The sequence below is a fragment of the Bactrocera dorsalis genome, chromosome 2 (assembly GCF_023373825.1).
Source record: "Bactrocera dorsalis isolate Fly_Bdor chromosome 2, ASM2337382v1, whole genome shotgun sequence".
Lineage (NCBI taxonomy): Eukaryota > Metazoa > Arthropoda > Insecta > Diptera > Tephritidae > Bactrocera > Bactrocera dorsalis.
In genome coordinates this window covers 66,775,294-66,788,728 of record NC_064304.1, presented here as the reverse complement: position 1 = coordinate 66,788,728, position 13,435 = coordinate 66,775,294, and the positions used below count along the sequence as shown (strand labels likewise).

Genomic DNA, 13,435 nt, shown 5'->3' with positions numbered 1-13,435 from the left:
TTCTCGCGAATACTGCATCAATAGTTGTACCTCCTTTTGTTGTAGGATCATTTCTTCCATTGATCATTTCTAATGAAAATTTCTATCTGAGGAATGCCAGTAATGGTTCAGCTTCTGGAAATGAGAAACTTACATTGAAATCTCCCGCAAGGAGTAACAGTTCTTCACTATACTCTACTCTACTGGTTCTCCGATAATATCTGCAAAAGCTTGCGAACCTGCAGTTGACAACGCTAATAAAACTTTACATATGAACAATTTTATATCTCTCATCGATGAATTTTGTGATATATAAATGGCAACTAAATTCAATTTTTTACTATTATAATTATCGCTGGGGCTCATTTTGCATTCTACCGCACACAAATCGCCAATTCTTATTGATGTTGATATTGTCACATCAGCATCACTCGCGTCGCAGCCTTTATATCTAAATGAGGAGTGAGAATATGACATTTGTCTTGCCTGCTGAGAAATCATCAACATGAGCACGAAGACTTTGACAATTGAATGATATTATTGATATACATTTTCTTGTGCTAAGAAACTCGAATAATTCTTTTTCTAAGGTGATAATTGGATTTTGATGTAATTTTATCATTTCATCTCATTTATCTCATGATAAAATATTTTCTGTTTGTTCACTGGGAAAATGTAAACTCCTTTAATGGCAACAGCTCTTGACAGTGCGACAAAAACTAACTGTTGAGATTGAACATTTTCATAATACTAAACAATTACATTGAAAGTTCCTCCATGCGACTTGTGAATTGTCAACCCACAAGACTGACTACAGAAATGATCCTGTGAAGTATAGTCTTAACTTTTTAACGGCCAACGCAAAGTATTTCAACCAAAAGTCATACAAAATATTTGAGAATTCGCAGAAATGAAACAGAAATTAAAGAAAAAAAGTCACAGAAAATAGTTAAGAATTTGCAGAAATGAAACAGAAACGAAAGAAAAATAATGCGCAAGCATATAAACATACATATGCGTACTGTACTTATTGACTGCATTATTTTTGTGTATAACCTTGGAATTTATTCATTTAAATCACCACTCAGAAGTCGTTTTATCCGTTGTAAGCGAGCGATTTCCGAAGAAACATCATTTCTAATATGCCACAAGACAAAATTAGAAATGAAATTGATAAACCTCACGCTGTCAGATAAAACGATATACCTCATCATCGCGGGTCGATTAGCAAAGAAAGTAAATAAGACTGACTACAGAAATGATCCTGTGAAGTATAGTCTTAACTTTTCAACGGCCAACGCAGAGTATTTCAACCGAAAGTCACACAAAATAGTTGAGAATTCGCAGAAATGAAACATAAACGAAAGAAAAAGAAGTATAACTTCAATAATGCACAAGCACACAAACATACATATGCGCACACATGTGAATATGTCACCAACCAAAAATTGAAACATAGTTCTACAAAAACAACAATAGCATAAAAATGCAACATTGTGTTGCTGGTAGAAAATCCGAGCTGTGCCGAAAGAAACTAACAAATGATCGCCGATTGTCACCGCTTCCCTTGCTACTCGAACATCTTCGCAGACAAGGTTGCGCAATATGCATTTAACGCAACCTTTTCCGAACTCGTATAAGAAGTACAACTTCAATAACTGTGGTAAAAAGTTAAAGTGCCTTAAATCGATATAAAATACAAATAACATATGTACTCGTACACTAGGGCGGGTCGAACTTTTTTCGCATAATGCGGCTAGCAAAAACGAAAACTACAGACAATTCTAAGAAAGTTTTGCCAAGAAACCATGGGTCTAAAATTAATTCCCAGTTCGCGCAGAGCGACTTTAGATTTTGAGGTCATACTTGTAAAATTGTACTCAAAAACCTACAGTTTTAAAAATAATAGCATGCCATAATAGCAGGTTTTTGTAACTTATTTGTTTTTTGCGTAGCTGAGCAAAAAACAACAAAAGCAAGCAATGGTACGCTACTCTTACCACACAAGTGGTCTGCGTTGAATAAACCATAGCGTGTTCTAAATAATTTTTTCAAGTTTTAAATAGTTTTCGATTAATAAATTATAATGGAAACATCTGCAATGTCAGTTGATTCCAACAATTCAGAAATTGATACAATTTCAATGAACTCCGGGTCTTGTGTTCTTCCCAGTCTGAAGATTGGCTTGCCAAGAGATTTAAGTGATCTAAATCTACCAAGTAATCGTGATGTTAATTTTAATAATTACTATTTATTTTTACAAATGGCTGAGCAAAAAGTAACAAAAAAAGCAATCATACGCTAATCTTAACACACAAGTGGCAAAAACAAATTGGAAAATTTGGAATAAACTAAACATTCCGTTAATTAATGAAAAAACTGCCTCGAAAAAACTGAAAACATTGCTAAATAAATATCATAATGAAATAAAACTTAAAAGTAGACCAAGTAAGTCTTCAGCGTTTCTGGAAACAATTGATCAAGTGTTTTATATTGGAAAATGTCACTGCGCAAAAACATTGCCTTGCTGCTGTGGTTTAATACCCATTAAACTCTAATGGTTTATGATTGATCAGCACAGTAAGAGTAAGCTAACCATTCCCGAATTCGAGGCGATTCTTCTTCTTCTTTACTGACGTAGACACCGCAGCGGGCCAGTCGTTTCTTGTCTTCGCTACGTGGCGCCAATTGGATATTCCAAGCGAGGCCAGGTCCTTCTCCACTTGGCCCTTCCAACAGAGTGGAGGTCTTCTTCTTCCTCTGCTTCCCGCGGCGGGTACTGCGTTGAATACTTTCAGAGCTGGAGTGTTTTCATCCATCCGGACAACATGACCTAGCCAGCGTAGCCGCTGTCTTTTAATTCGCTGAACTATGTCAATGTCGTCGTATATCTTGCACAGTTCATCGTTCCATCGAATGCGATATTCGCCGTGGCCAACACGCAAAGGACCACACATTTTTCGCAGAACTTTTCTCTCGAAAACTCGCAACGTCAACTCATCGGTTGTTGTCATCGTCAAAGTCGCGAGTGCGACGACTGTTTGTTTGATGGCAGGAGATATTTCGTCTTGCCCTTGTTCACTGCCAGATCCATTTGCGTTTCTTTCTTGTTCAGTCTGGAGAAAGCAGAACTAACGGCGCGGGTGTTGAGACCGATGATATCAACATCAGCAGACGCCAGCAGCTGTACACTCTTATGAAAGATTGTACCTGCTCGATTCAGTTCTGCAGCTCTAATAATTTTCTCCAGCAGCAGATTGAAGAAGTCGCACGATAGGGAGTCGCCTTGTCTGAAACCTCGTTTGGTATCGAACGGCTCGGATAGGTCCTTCCCGATCCTGACGGAGCTTTTCGTGTTGCTCAACGTCAGTTTACACAGCCGTATTAGTTTTGCGGGGATACCAAATTCAGACATCGCGGCATAAAGACAGCTCCTTTTCGTGCTGTCGAAAGCAGCTTTGAAATCGACGAATAGGTGGTGAGTGTCGATTCTCCTTTCACGGGTCTTTTCCAAGATTTGGCGCATGGTGAATATCTGGTCGCTGGTCCAATCAGTTTGTTGACGGTGGGCTTTAATCTTTCACACAATACGCTCGATAGAACCTTGTACGCGATGTTGAGGAGGCTTATCCCACGGTAGTTGGCGAAGATTGTGGGGTCTCCTTTCATAGCACACTTAAATTCCAATCGTTGGGCATGCTTTCATCCGACCATATTTTGCAAAGAAGCTGATGCATGCTCCTTATCAGTTCTTCGCCGCCGTGTTTGAATAGCTCGGCCGGCAATCCGTCGGCCCCTGCCGCTTTGTTGTTCTTTAGGCGAGCAACTGCTATTCGAACTTCTTCATGGCCGGGTAATGGAACGTCTGCTCCATCGTCATCGATTGGGGAATCGGGTTCGCCTTCTACTGGTGTTATGTGCTCACTGCTATTCAGCAGGCTGGAGAAGTGTTCCCTCCATAATCTAAGTATGGTCTGGACATCGGTGGCTAGATCACCTTTGGGGGTTCTACAGGAGTATGCTCCGGTCTTGAAACCTTCTGTAAGCCGCCGCATTTTTTCGTAGAATTTTCGAGCATTACCCCTGTCGGCCAGCTTATCGAGCTGTTCGTACTCACGCATTTCGGCCTCTTTCTTCTTCTGTCTGCAAATGCGTCTCGCTTCCCTCTTCAACTCTCGGTATCTATCCCATCCCGCACGTGTTGTGGTCGATCGTAACGTTGCGAGGTAGGCAGTCTGTTTTCTCTCCGCTGCGACACGGCATTCCTCGTCGTACCAGCTTTTGCACTTTCGGAAAACCAATGGTTTCGGTTGCAGCTGTACGTAAGGAGTTTGAAATGCCGTCCCACAGTTCCCTTATACCGAGTTGTTGACGAGTGCTCTCAGAGAGCAGGAGTGCAAGCCGAGTAGAAAATCGTTCGGTTGTCTGTTGTGATTGCAGCTTCTCGACGTCGAACCTTTCTTGTGTTTGTTGGCGTGCGTTTTTTGCTGCACAGAGGCGTGTGCGAATTTTGGCTGCAACAATATAGTGGTCCGACTCGATGTTAGGTCCTCGGAGCGCACGCACATCTAAAACACTGGAGACGTGTCTTCCGTCTATCACAACATGATCGATCTGGTTGGTGGATTTTCGATCCGGAGACAGCCAGGTAGCTTGATGTATCTTCTTATGCTGGAATCTAGTACTACAGATAACCATATTTCGGGCCCCGGCGAAGTCGATCAGCCTCAACCCATTTGAGGATGTTTCCTCGTAGAGGCTGAATTTACCGACCGTAGTGCCAAAGATACCTTCTTCGCCCACCCTGGCGTTGAATTCGCCAAGCACGATTTTGACATCGTGGCGGGAGCATCTCTCATAAGTGCGCTCCAAGCACTCATAAAAAGCATTTTTGGTCACATCGTCCTTCTCTTCCGTCGGGGCGTGGGCGCAAATCAGCGATATGTTGAAGAACCTCGCTTTGATGCGGATTGTGGACGTTCATTCTCCGGGGTGAATGATAGTACTCGGCGACGGAGTCTCTCTCCCACCACGAATCCAACATCAAACTTGCGCACCTTTATATGGCCACTGTAGTAAATGTCACAAGGACCTACTCGTATCTGTCCTTGTCCCGTCCATCGCATTTCTTGGACGGCGGTGATGTCAGCTTTTATTTTCACGTGGACATCAACCAGCTGGGCAGCGGCACCTTCCCAATCAAGGGACCGGACATTCCAGGTGCATGCCCTCAAATCATAGTCCTTATTTCGTTTGCCATGGTCGTCATCAAAAGGGGGGTCTCTCATCCGAGGCTGTTTGTTGTTTTTCATTGGGGGTGTTTTTTATGTGGCGGGTCCCAAACCCAGCGCACAACCCTATGCAGGGGTTGTTGTTTCGCCTTCTCACTTTAGATCGCCTTCAAACGGATGTTCTTAGGCTACCCAGAGGATACTTGGTCAAAGACCGGAAGTCGTGAGCTGCTTGAGTCATATGTAAAAGAATCGTTTCTGGCCACTCCCAAGTGAATGGCGATCAGAGAACTTTCCTCACTTGCGTGAACTTCTACACATAACTCCATCCTCCTTCGAAGCGATTGCTGTTGACCAGTTTAAATTTTTACAATTTTTAAATGTATACAGTCCACGCGATATTTACCACCACCGCTGCAAGAAATTGTTAACACTGTAATCCAAAATAATTCATACGTCGCTCATACTGAAAATATCTTTCTGGCAATGCTTTATGATAAGATAAAAGATGTTCGCGAAAGAGCCATAAAAAAGATACTACATTATCGTGATAAAGTTTGTGATCCGACTAATCTAAGGGTTTATGATAAAAAGCACGCAATAAATTTTGAATACTCAGACTACTTAGATCTGGTTGACCTAGATGATGACAGTGTTTTGTCTGAGCCTCCATTCTCAGCAAACATTCCATACGAACACTTGTTGCAGTTTATTGAGTCTGATGATTCGCCGCTTCCTGGCGCAGGAATTCCATGTCATACCCAAGCTACTGAGCGTTGTGTACAGCTTCTGGTTGCAGTTTCACGACGCGCTGTTGCAATGAATAGAGACGATATCGTGGCCGTAAGTATAGAAAGTCGTTCTACAACACCAAGCATTGAATCCAAAAAAGACTTTAAAACCTAAAAAAACTAAAACTAGACAAGATTCTCAGTCCTCAGCAAAAAAAGAAAACAACGTCTGTAACATGCACCACAAAAACATTTAATTTTTTGAAAACTTAATTACAATAATAAAATTTTATTTTCGATCCAGCGTATTTTCCACAATTTTAGAATTTATTGAAAAAATATTGGAATATCTGTATGCTGCATACATAGAAGCACAAACTTTCGTTGTAATCGAAGAAACCAAGTACAATTTTCCGGATCGCTTCTTATGAAAGCGTAAAGTTTTTGTGTACAATTTAATAAGTATGACCTCAAAATCTAAAGTCGCTCTGCGCGAACTGGGAATTAATTTTAGACCCATGGTTTCCTGGCAAAACTTTCTTAGAATTTTCTGTAGTTTTCGATTTTGCTAGCCGCTTTGTTGGTGTTTTTCCACCCATACAAATCGACCCGGCCTAATGTACACACTATATTGATATTTGAAAAGAAATTATCAACATCTCTCAGCAACGCTTATGTATAGTATATGCTTTTGTTATTATTATTATAGGAGACTCAGGAAATCATTTTAAACCATGGCTGCTGACACCATAAAGGACGCGTGTTTGGTGTATTGAAATTGACATTTCGATGCCTGTTAGTTGCAAGAGCTATATACATTACGTGCCTGAAAAAGGCGTTAAAAATTGAATGTATGCTGCGCTCTGCATACTATTGCATTTTGTACAAAGTTGAAGTTCAAATTAGTATTACACTTGAACCAGAAGAATTTTCCATCATTAATATAGATTTACCTAATAATTTTATTCTTATCGCTAGAAGGAAGGGATGATATTAAAACAAATATGATACATTTCGACTCGTCTGCTGCTTTTTGCGCGGTGGTGTGCCACTTTGGAACATTGCGGTAGTTTACTGTTTTGTGTATTTGTTATCTTCGACATGTCACTTGTCGCTGCACCAAAAGACAAGATACCACTCATTCCATTTATTGATTCCTCTATTGACAATAACTCACTCATTTGCTACTGTGATAAGGCTATGAGGTATCACCTCCGGTTTCCGAAATTTTTTTTGTTTATTACCCGACGTTTTTTTGTAACCCCGACGTAATCAATAGTTTTAATACTATTCATTAAAGTAATTTTAAAATTCGCTAACTATTTCGACTACAGCACGTCTCGCTTATTAAAATAAATTACACCAACACTTTTTGACTACAGTACAGTGCAACAACACCATCAGAAATTCAATTAACGAGCTAACTTCTAGTTTTAAGCGGCAGAACATATCTCGTTCTAGTCAGCGCTTTCGTTCGCGCACATCTTCGCCAGCACAAAACAACGACACGTGCTGTTATCATCAAAATTTCGTCAATAAAGCGAAACGTTACCGATCGCCCTGCTCATTTCAGGGAAACCTACCGTCGGATCGTTAGTGGCGGACGGCGCCGATAGCATATTTTGAGGCATCAGTAAATATTGCCCAAGGGAGCATTGTATCAGGGTATGCTAATATTGTTACTTTGCATTAAACTAACGGTTCACCTCCTCTGGGTGTCCACGTTAATTAACACCGCTAAGTGCCGTTTTGCTCAGTCCGAAGTGGATTTTTTGAGACACCGCATTTCAGCCAAAAGAATCTTACCTCTTTCTGGTAAAGTAGACGCGATAGTTAACTTTCCACGATTAAAAACGATCCGAAAACTGCGTGAGTTCCTCGGCATGATAAACTTTTATCGTAAATTTCTTAAATACGCCGCCAAGTTACAGGCACCCCTGCACGATTATATTCAAGAGACTTTAATAAAAGGTTCTCTCGATCTGGATCGAGCGTCAGCCTGGCAATTCCCCCGCCTGGACTTCATCAGCCAGTTTACAACCGATATACTACACACGATACATTTGGTCCCGATACGTTTGGTCCAGCATTAACTGCGACTGCCGTTTGTGGACACGAATATGCCTAGCTTGCCAACGTCAGTAAGTCAGGTATCTCGGCACGTTTTATCACCAACTCAAAATTTTCTCAGCCGCACAAGACGTTTCGAACATGTTCACGTGGACAGCATTGATCCATGCGTACCTTCAAGAGGATATCGCTACTGCTTGACAATCATCGATCGTTTCACCAGGTTTCCAGAGGCATTTCCCATTGATAGTATCGACGTATTGCCCGCGCACTGTCGGATGGATATGCTGCTACGGTGTACCGTTACGAATCACAACGGACCAAGGAACACAGTTTAAGGGTCAACTCTTTAACGCTCTTGCTCGTCTCCTCAGCAGTAAACATATAAACCATTCATTTTCCATCCGCAGTCGAATGAAATGGTGGAACGGGGACATACTACCTATTATTCTCCTGACAATCGCGCATCTTGAAAAAAAGATCTTGGCGCAACTCCTGCCGATCTCGTTTATGGAGCGACCATCTTCGTCTACCAGGTGATTTCCTAGCTCCTTCGCCACGATTTGATTTGCCATCATCCAATATGGCATTACGCTTGAAAAATTTCTTCGCAGACCTTGCACCACAACCCATCGTCCCACATGGTCTAAAGAAAACTGTCATTTTCGTCGCGACGCTCCACACCACGCATTCGCTTCACCGGATGAAGGAGAACGAGATTGATCATAACAACGACGATGACAGCAATACTACGCTTACTGCATTAACTTCACCAGAAGTCATCTGAACCTGGGACAACTTGATTTTCGTCGCCATCATACCGCCCATCTGAGTCCGGTTCAAGCTTATCTACACCGTCACTCACGAGACGCATTAGATTCCACTGAACTACCAAACATCTTCTTAAATTATCAATAATATTGATAACGTTCTCCTAGAAGGGGAGTACTTGTGGGATCAGTCATAATACATATATTATGTTATATTTTTATATTTCAACTTTTAATACAACATGGCAACAAGTCAGCTGCGCCTGGCTTACAAGCAACGTTGAAACGAATACGACACAAAACGAAACAAGGAATACATAGTTAACCGTTAGGCTTGAGGACACCTGCTGTTATTACTATATATAGGACTACACATCATTCGATCAACTCTGTATAAAAGTATTTATTGAACACCCGTTAAAAAAAAAAAAAGTTTTCGTCAAGTTTGCCGTTGTGTACAAAGCAATATACCGTAGTGTTTCTACCTCGTCTACTAAAAGCATCGCTGCACCTAACAACAACGCTCCCGCTACCAACATCGCTGCCGCTAACAATATCTCTGCTGCGTCAACGCCTACTTCCTTCGTGGGTATGAGCGGCCGTTGCCCCCTCTGCACCAGGGAAGTGAACGCAGGCAAAACGCCTACGCATTTACAACAGGTAACGAGTGCGAATCATTGAAAGTGGTTCGAAGAAAAAAAAAATAACAATAATTAAAATTTGCACCCTTTTAGTGTTTGACACCCCATTTTTACACTTTTACATGCTTATACAAAATATAATACAATATACATATATAATAATTGGACACGTGTACATACATACATACACATATACTGACGTGAAAAAAGGGATAGAGGGATTCGTGATAGCGTCTAAGATCGCATCATTTGAACATTAGCCCCTTGACGTATGTATCAATTAGCGCAATAAAATTCGCTTCCAACTGTTCGCACGCAACTTGCACTAAACAAACCAGTTTTGATGCTTACGAATTATCGCACACTTGTTTTACAAATTTACATAAAATAAAATACTACGATTTAATACGATCATTATAAAACTGATCTGCAGTAGATAATGCACTCAACTGAAGCAATGTTTTTTGTTTACATTATTTGCCAAAAATAACGGGAAATTTTCAATTCTTTTCATCAAATGTACACATCTACACACCACGAGCCAGGCTCGTGATAACCATGTTAGGCACAGAAATTGCACCACGAGCCACGCTTGTGATAATCATGTTAGGCACAGAAATTGTACCACGAGCGAGGCTCGTGGAAATACGTCAAGGGGTTAAGGTGCAATTTTTTTATATTTGGCAAAGGCAAATAAACGATGTTCGTAGATTTAATTGAGTTGGAATGTCGTGTCGACATATTAAACTCACACAGTGAAAAGTTGATGAAGTGTCAATCTAAAATTGAAGAGATTGATGAAGACGATATGGCCAGGGGGAGTTAGAGGACATTATTGTAGAAAACAAAACCTATAATTAAAACAATTTTAGCAAAAAGTAGAACGTTTATTGCGGACATATCTTTCGTAACATCTCACAGCTCTAGTCTCCCAAAAACTAATCTGCCGAAATTCAAGGGAGAATATTCCGAATTTAAAAATTATATGAGTATATTGAAAAATTTAACCATCTGGTTAATTGTCTACCTGAAGAGGCTCTGGGTACGGTAAAAGCGTTTCAAATGTCGGATGAAAATTATCCGAAGGATTTGGCAAGCCTCACAAAAAGGTTACGATAATAAATGTTTGATATTTTTCAATATAATTTCGAAACTTTTTGAGTTGCCAACTATCCAAAGCCATCGGCACCCTCATTGCGAGCGATGATCGATGGAGTGTCGGCTATGTATGACTCATTGCTATCGCTGGGCGATGAGAAACAAATTACAAATGCGATTATCATACAAATGGTCATGACAAAATTAGACTCTGCCACCCAATGAAAGTGGGAAGAACAGCTGGATTACGGAAAGCTACCATTGTGGAAGGACTGTGAAGTCAGACTAAATAAAGGATTTCAGCAATTATCAGCAGAAGTAGCGACATCTTCGAGAACGAAGCCCGCAGCTGCAGTCAGTACGAGTCATATGACAGGAACCAAATCGGACAAGACCAAATCGTCGTTAGAAGCTGCAAATACAAAACAGCCTCTTTGTCAGCAGTGTAAATTAAGGGACCACTGCATAACTGGTTGCCCCACTTTCAAAACTCTCTTTGTAAAACAGAGATTTGAGTATGTCTAATCAGTGCGGTGCCCTTATGCATAAATTGTTTGCGTTAAGACATACGGTCTCCAAGGACAGAGAGGGTCGATATCGTGTGTGCAATCGATCCCATCATACGTTACTTCATCAGTATCCCGTTTCCTTTGCTGTTGAATCTCATCCGCAACCAACAATTCTATGGCAGAGGATTTGGCCATCAAAAGAGACTTTTATGTTGATGATTTATTAACTTCTTCTTCATGGGCTTCTAGCACGACCACGCCAACAAACAACAAAACTCTAATCACCAATTCACCTTTTAATTCTACTTTGACCAAACCCTTCTCTCACACCAATTCTTCAACAATCAACCCCACCTCAAGTAACAATTATATCTTCCCCTCGCCCAGAAATAACGACTGTGATGGTCTAATGCTCTCCGACTCAGTACAAGCTGAGCCAAAGAGCGTTGCTGTTCATAACAGTGACTTCGAAATGTAATGCATCTCTCACTGCATGTGGCTACCGGCGCTCTGCTCGCAGAGTGTCAAAAGCAGTTACATGCGTGTGTGTATGCATATATTCGTTCTCCCACAACTTTTCGTTTTACCTCCATATCATTTGCTATTCATCATGTTATCAATTTTGCAATGGAACATGAATGGTTACCTCAATAATTATCACGAACTTGAAATTCTGATTAAATACTATTCCCCATCCATCATTCTTTTAACCGAAACTCACTTACCACAAAACCAAACTGCCTACACTCCCAAAAATTACATAGGGCATTTCTACAATCTACCTCAGATCACTAGTAAAAAGCAAGGAATTGCAATATTAGTCAAAAGAAATATTCAACACAAGCTATCACCTATTCAAACAAATTTCTCAGCACTAGCGATCGACATCAATACAACAACCAAGATAGTGGCTGTTTGCATGTACATTCCTCCCAAAGATACTTTTTCTACATCTGATATTTCACTACTTCTGAACCAATTCAGTACGCAATGCATCATTGGAGGCGACTTCAACGCCTGGAGCACTATCTGGGGATCTGATTACACAAACTCTAGAGGACAAAAAATTGAAGACGCGTTAATCTCATCCAATTTTATATCACTAAATAATGGTGCTCCCACCCACTTTTCGACTCACCACACCTTTTCTACAGTTGACATTACACTTTGCTCCGCTACTCTAGCCTCAAACTGCCAGTGGAAAGTCCTTGACTCATTGCATGGAAGCGACCACTTCCCTATCCTTACCCAAATAACCTCAGTCTGCAATCAATCCTTAGTAAAATTCACACCCAGATTTAAAACCAACCAAGCCGACTGGAAGAAATTCGGTCAAATGTGCGAAGAAATCAGTGCAGCCTCTCCAATTGCTAATAACATAAACCAAGAAGCAGCCAAAATCTTAAGAATTATACGATCAGCAGCTCACCTCACCATACCACAAACTAAACTAAATAGATCCAATAAAACCGTTCCTTGGTGGAGCTCCGAACTATCCACACTCCAAGTTTCCAAGCAGAACTTGTGGCACCAATACAAAACCGTTCGCTCAACAGAAAATCTATTGAGATACAAAAAAGCAAACGCACAATTTAAGCGAAACGCCAAATTAGCAAAGCGCAAAGCATTTGAAGAACTCACCTCCAGCATAAACCCATCAACAAAACCTAAAAAAATATGGAATGACATACGAATACTTACTCGCTCCCCAAGACAAATGTCCTTTACCTACATTAATTCCGCTAATGGACCACTCTCTGACCCACATGCTATTGCCAACAACTTTGCTTCTCAGTTCTCCCTTTCCTCCTCCGATACATCCTTTTCAAACACTTTCCGCAACTTAAAAGCAAGACGACTAAACCAGGAACCACCAATCTCTTACCCTTTATCAATCGCAGCCAAGCAACTTGAGTCCAAAATCCTCCCATCAGAACTCGAATTTGCCCTCTCCTCAGTCAAAGGAAGTTCACCAGGCCTGGACAAGATTACATATCCCATAATTCAAAACCTGCCAAACTCAGTCAGGAGTAGACTACTCAAGCTTTACAATTGCATTTTTGATAGTGGACCCTACCCACAATTTTGGAAAACTGCATGTATTGTTCCAATACTAAAACCCAACAAACCCCCTTCAGATGTAAACAGTTATAGACCAATTTCGCTCCTATCATGTCTTGGAAAATTATTAGAAAAAATTATTGTCAATCGCTTAGCGTGGTATGCTGAAGTGAAAAACCTTATAAGCCCTAATCAAGTTGCATACAGAAAGGGATTTGGCACCATGGATGCACTCCTACATCTAGACTACTTTATTTCAAACGCTTTATCCTCCAAAAACCACGTGTCTTTATTAGCGATAGACTTTCAAAAAGCATTCGATAGAATCGGCATACACATAGTTTT

General features: G+C 40.7%; 1 long non-coding RNA gene and 2 pseudogenes across 3 annotated transcripts in view; all 3 read right to left on the bottom strand.

The window, feature by feature from the left end:
• Window positions 1-13,435, bottom strand: part of LOC105233304 (uncharacterized) — a 1,563,509-nt gene that overhangs the window by 132,403 nt on the left and 1,417,671 nt on the right. The window lies entirely within an intron of this gene.
• On the bottom strand, window positions 641-821 carry LOC125776925 (small nucleolar RNA U3; annotated as a pseudogene).
• On the bottom strand, window positions 1,059-1,260 carry LOC125776942 (small nucleolar RNA U3; annotated as a pseudogene).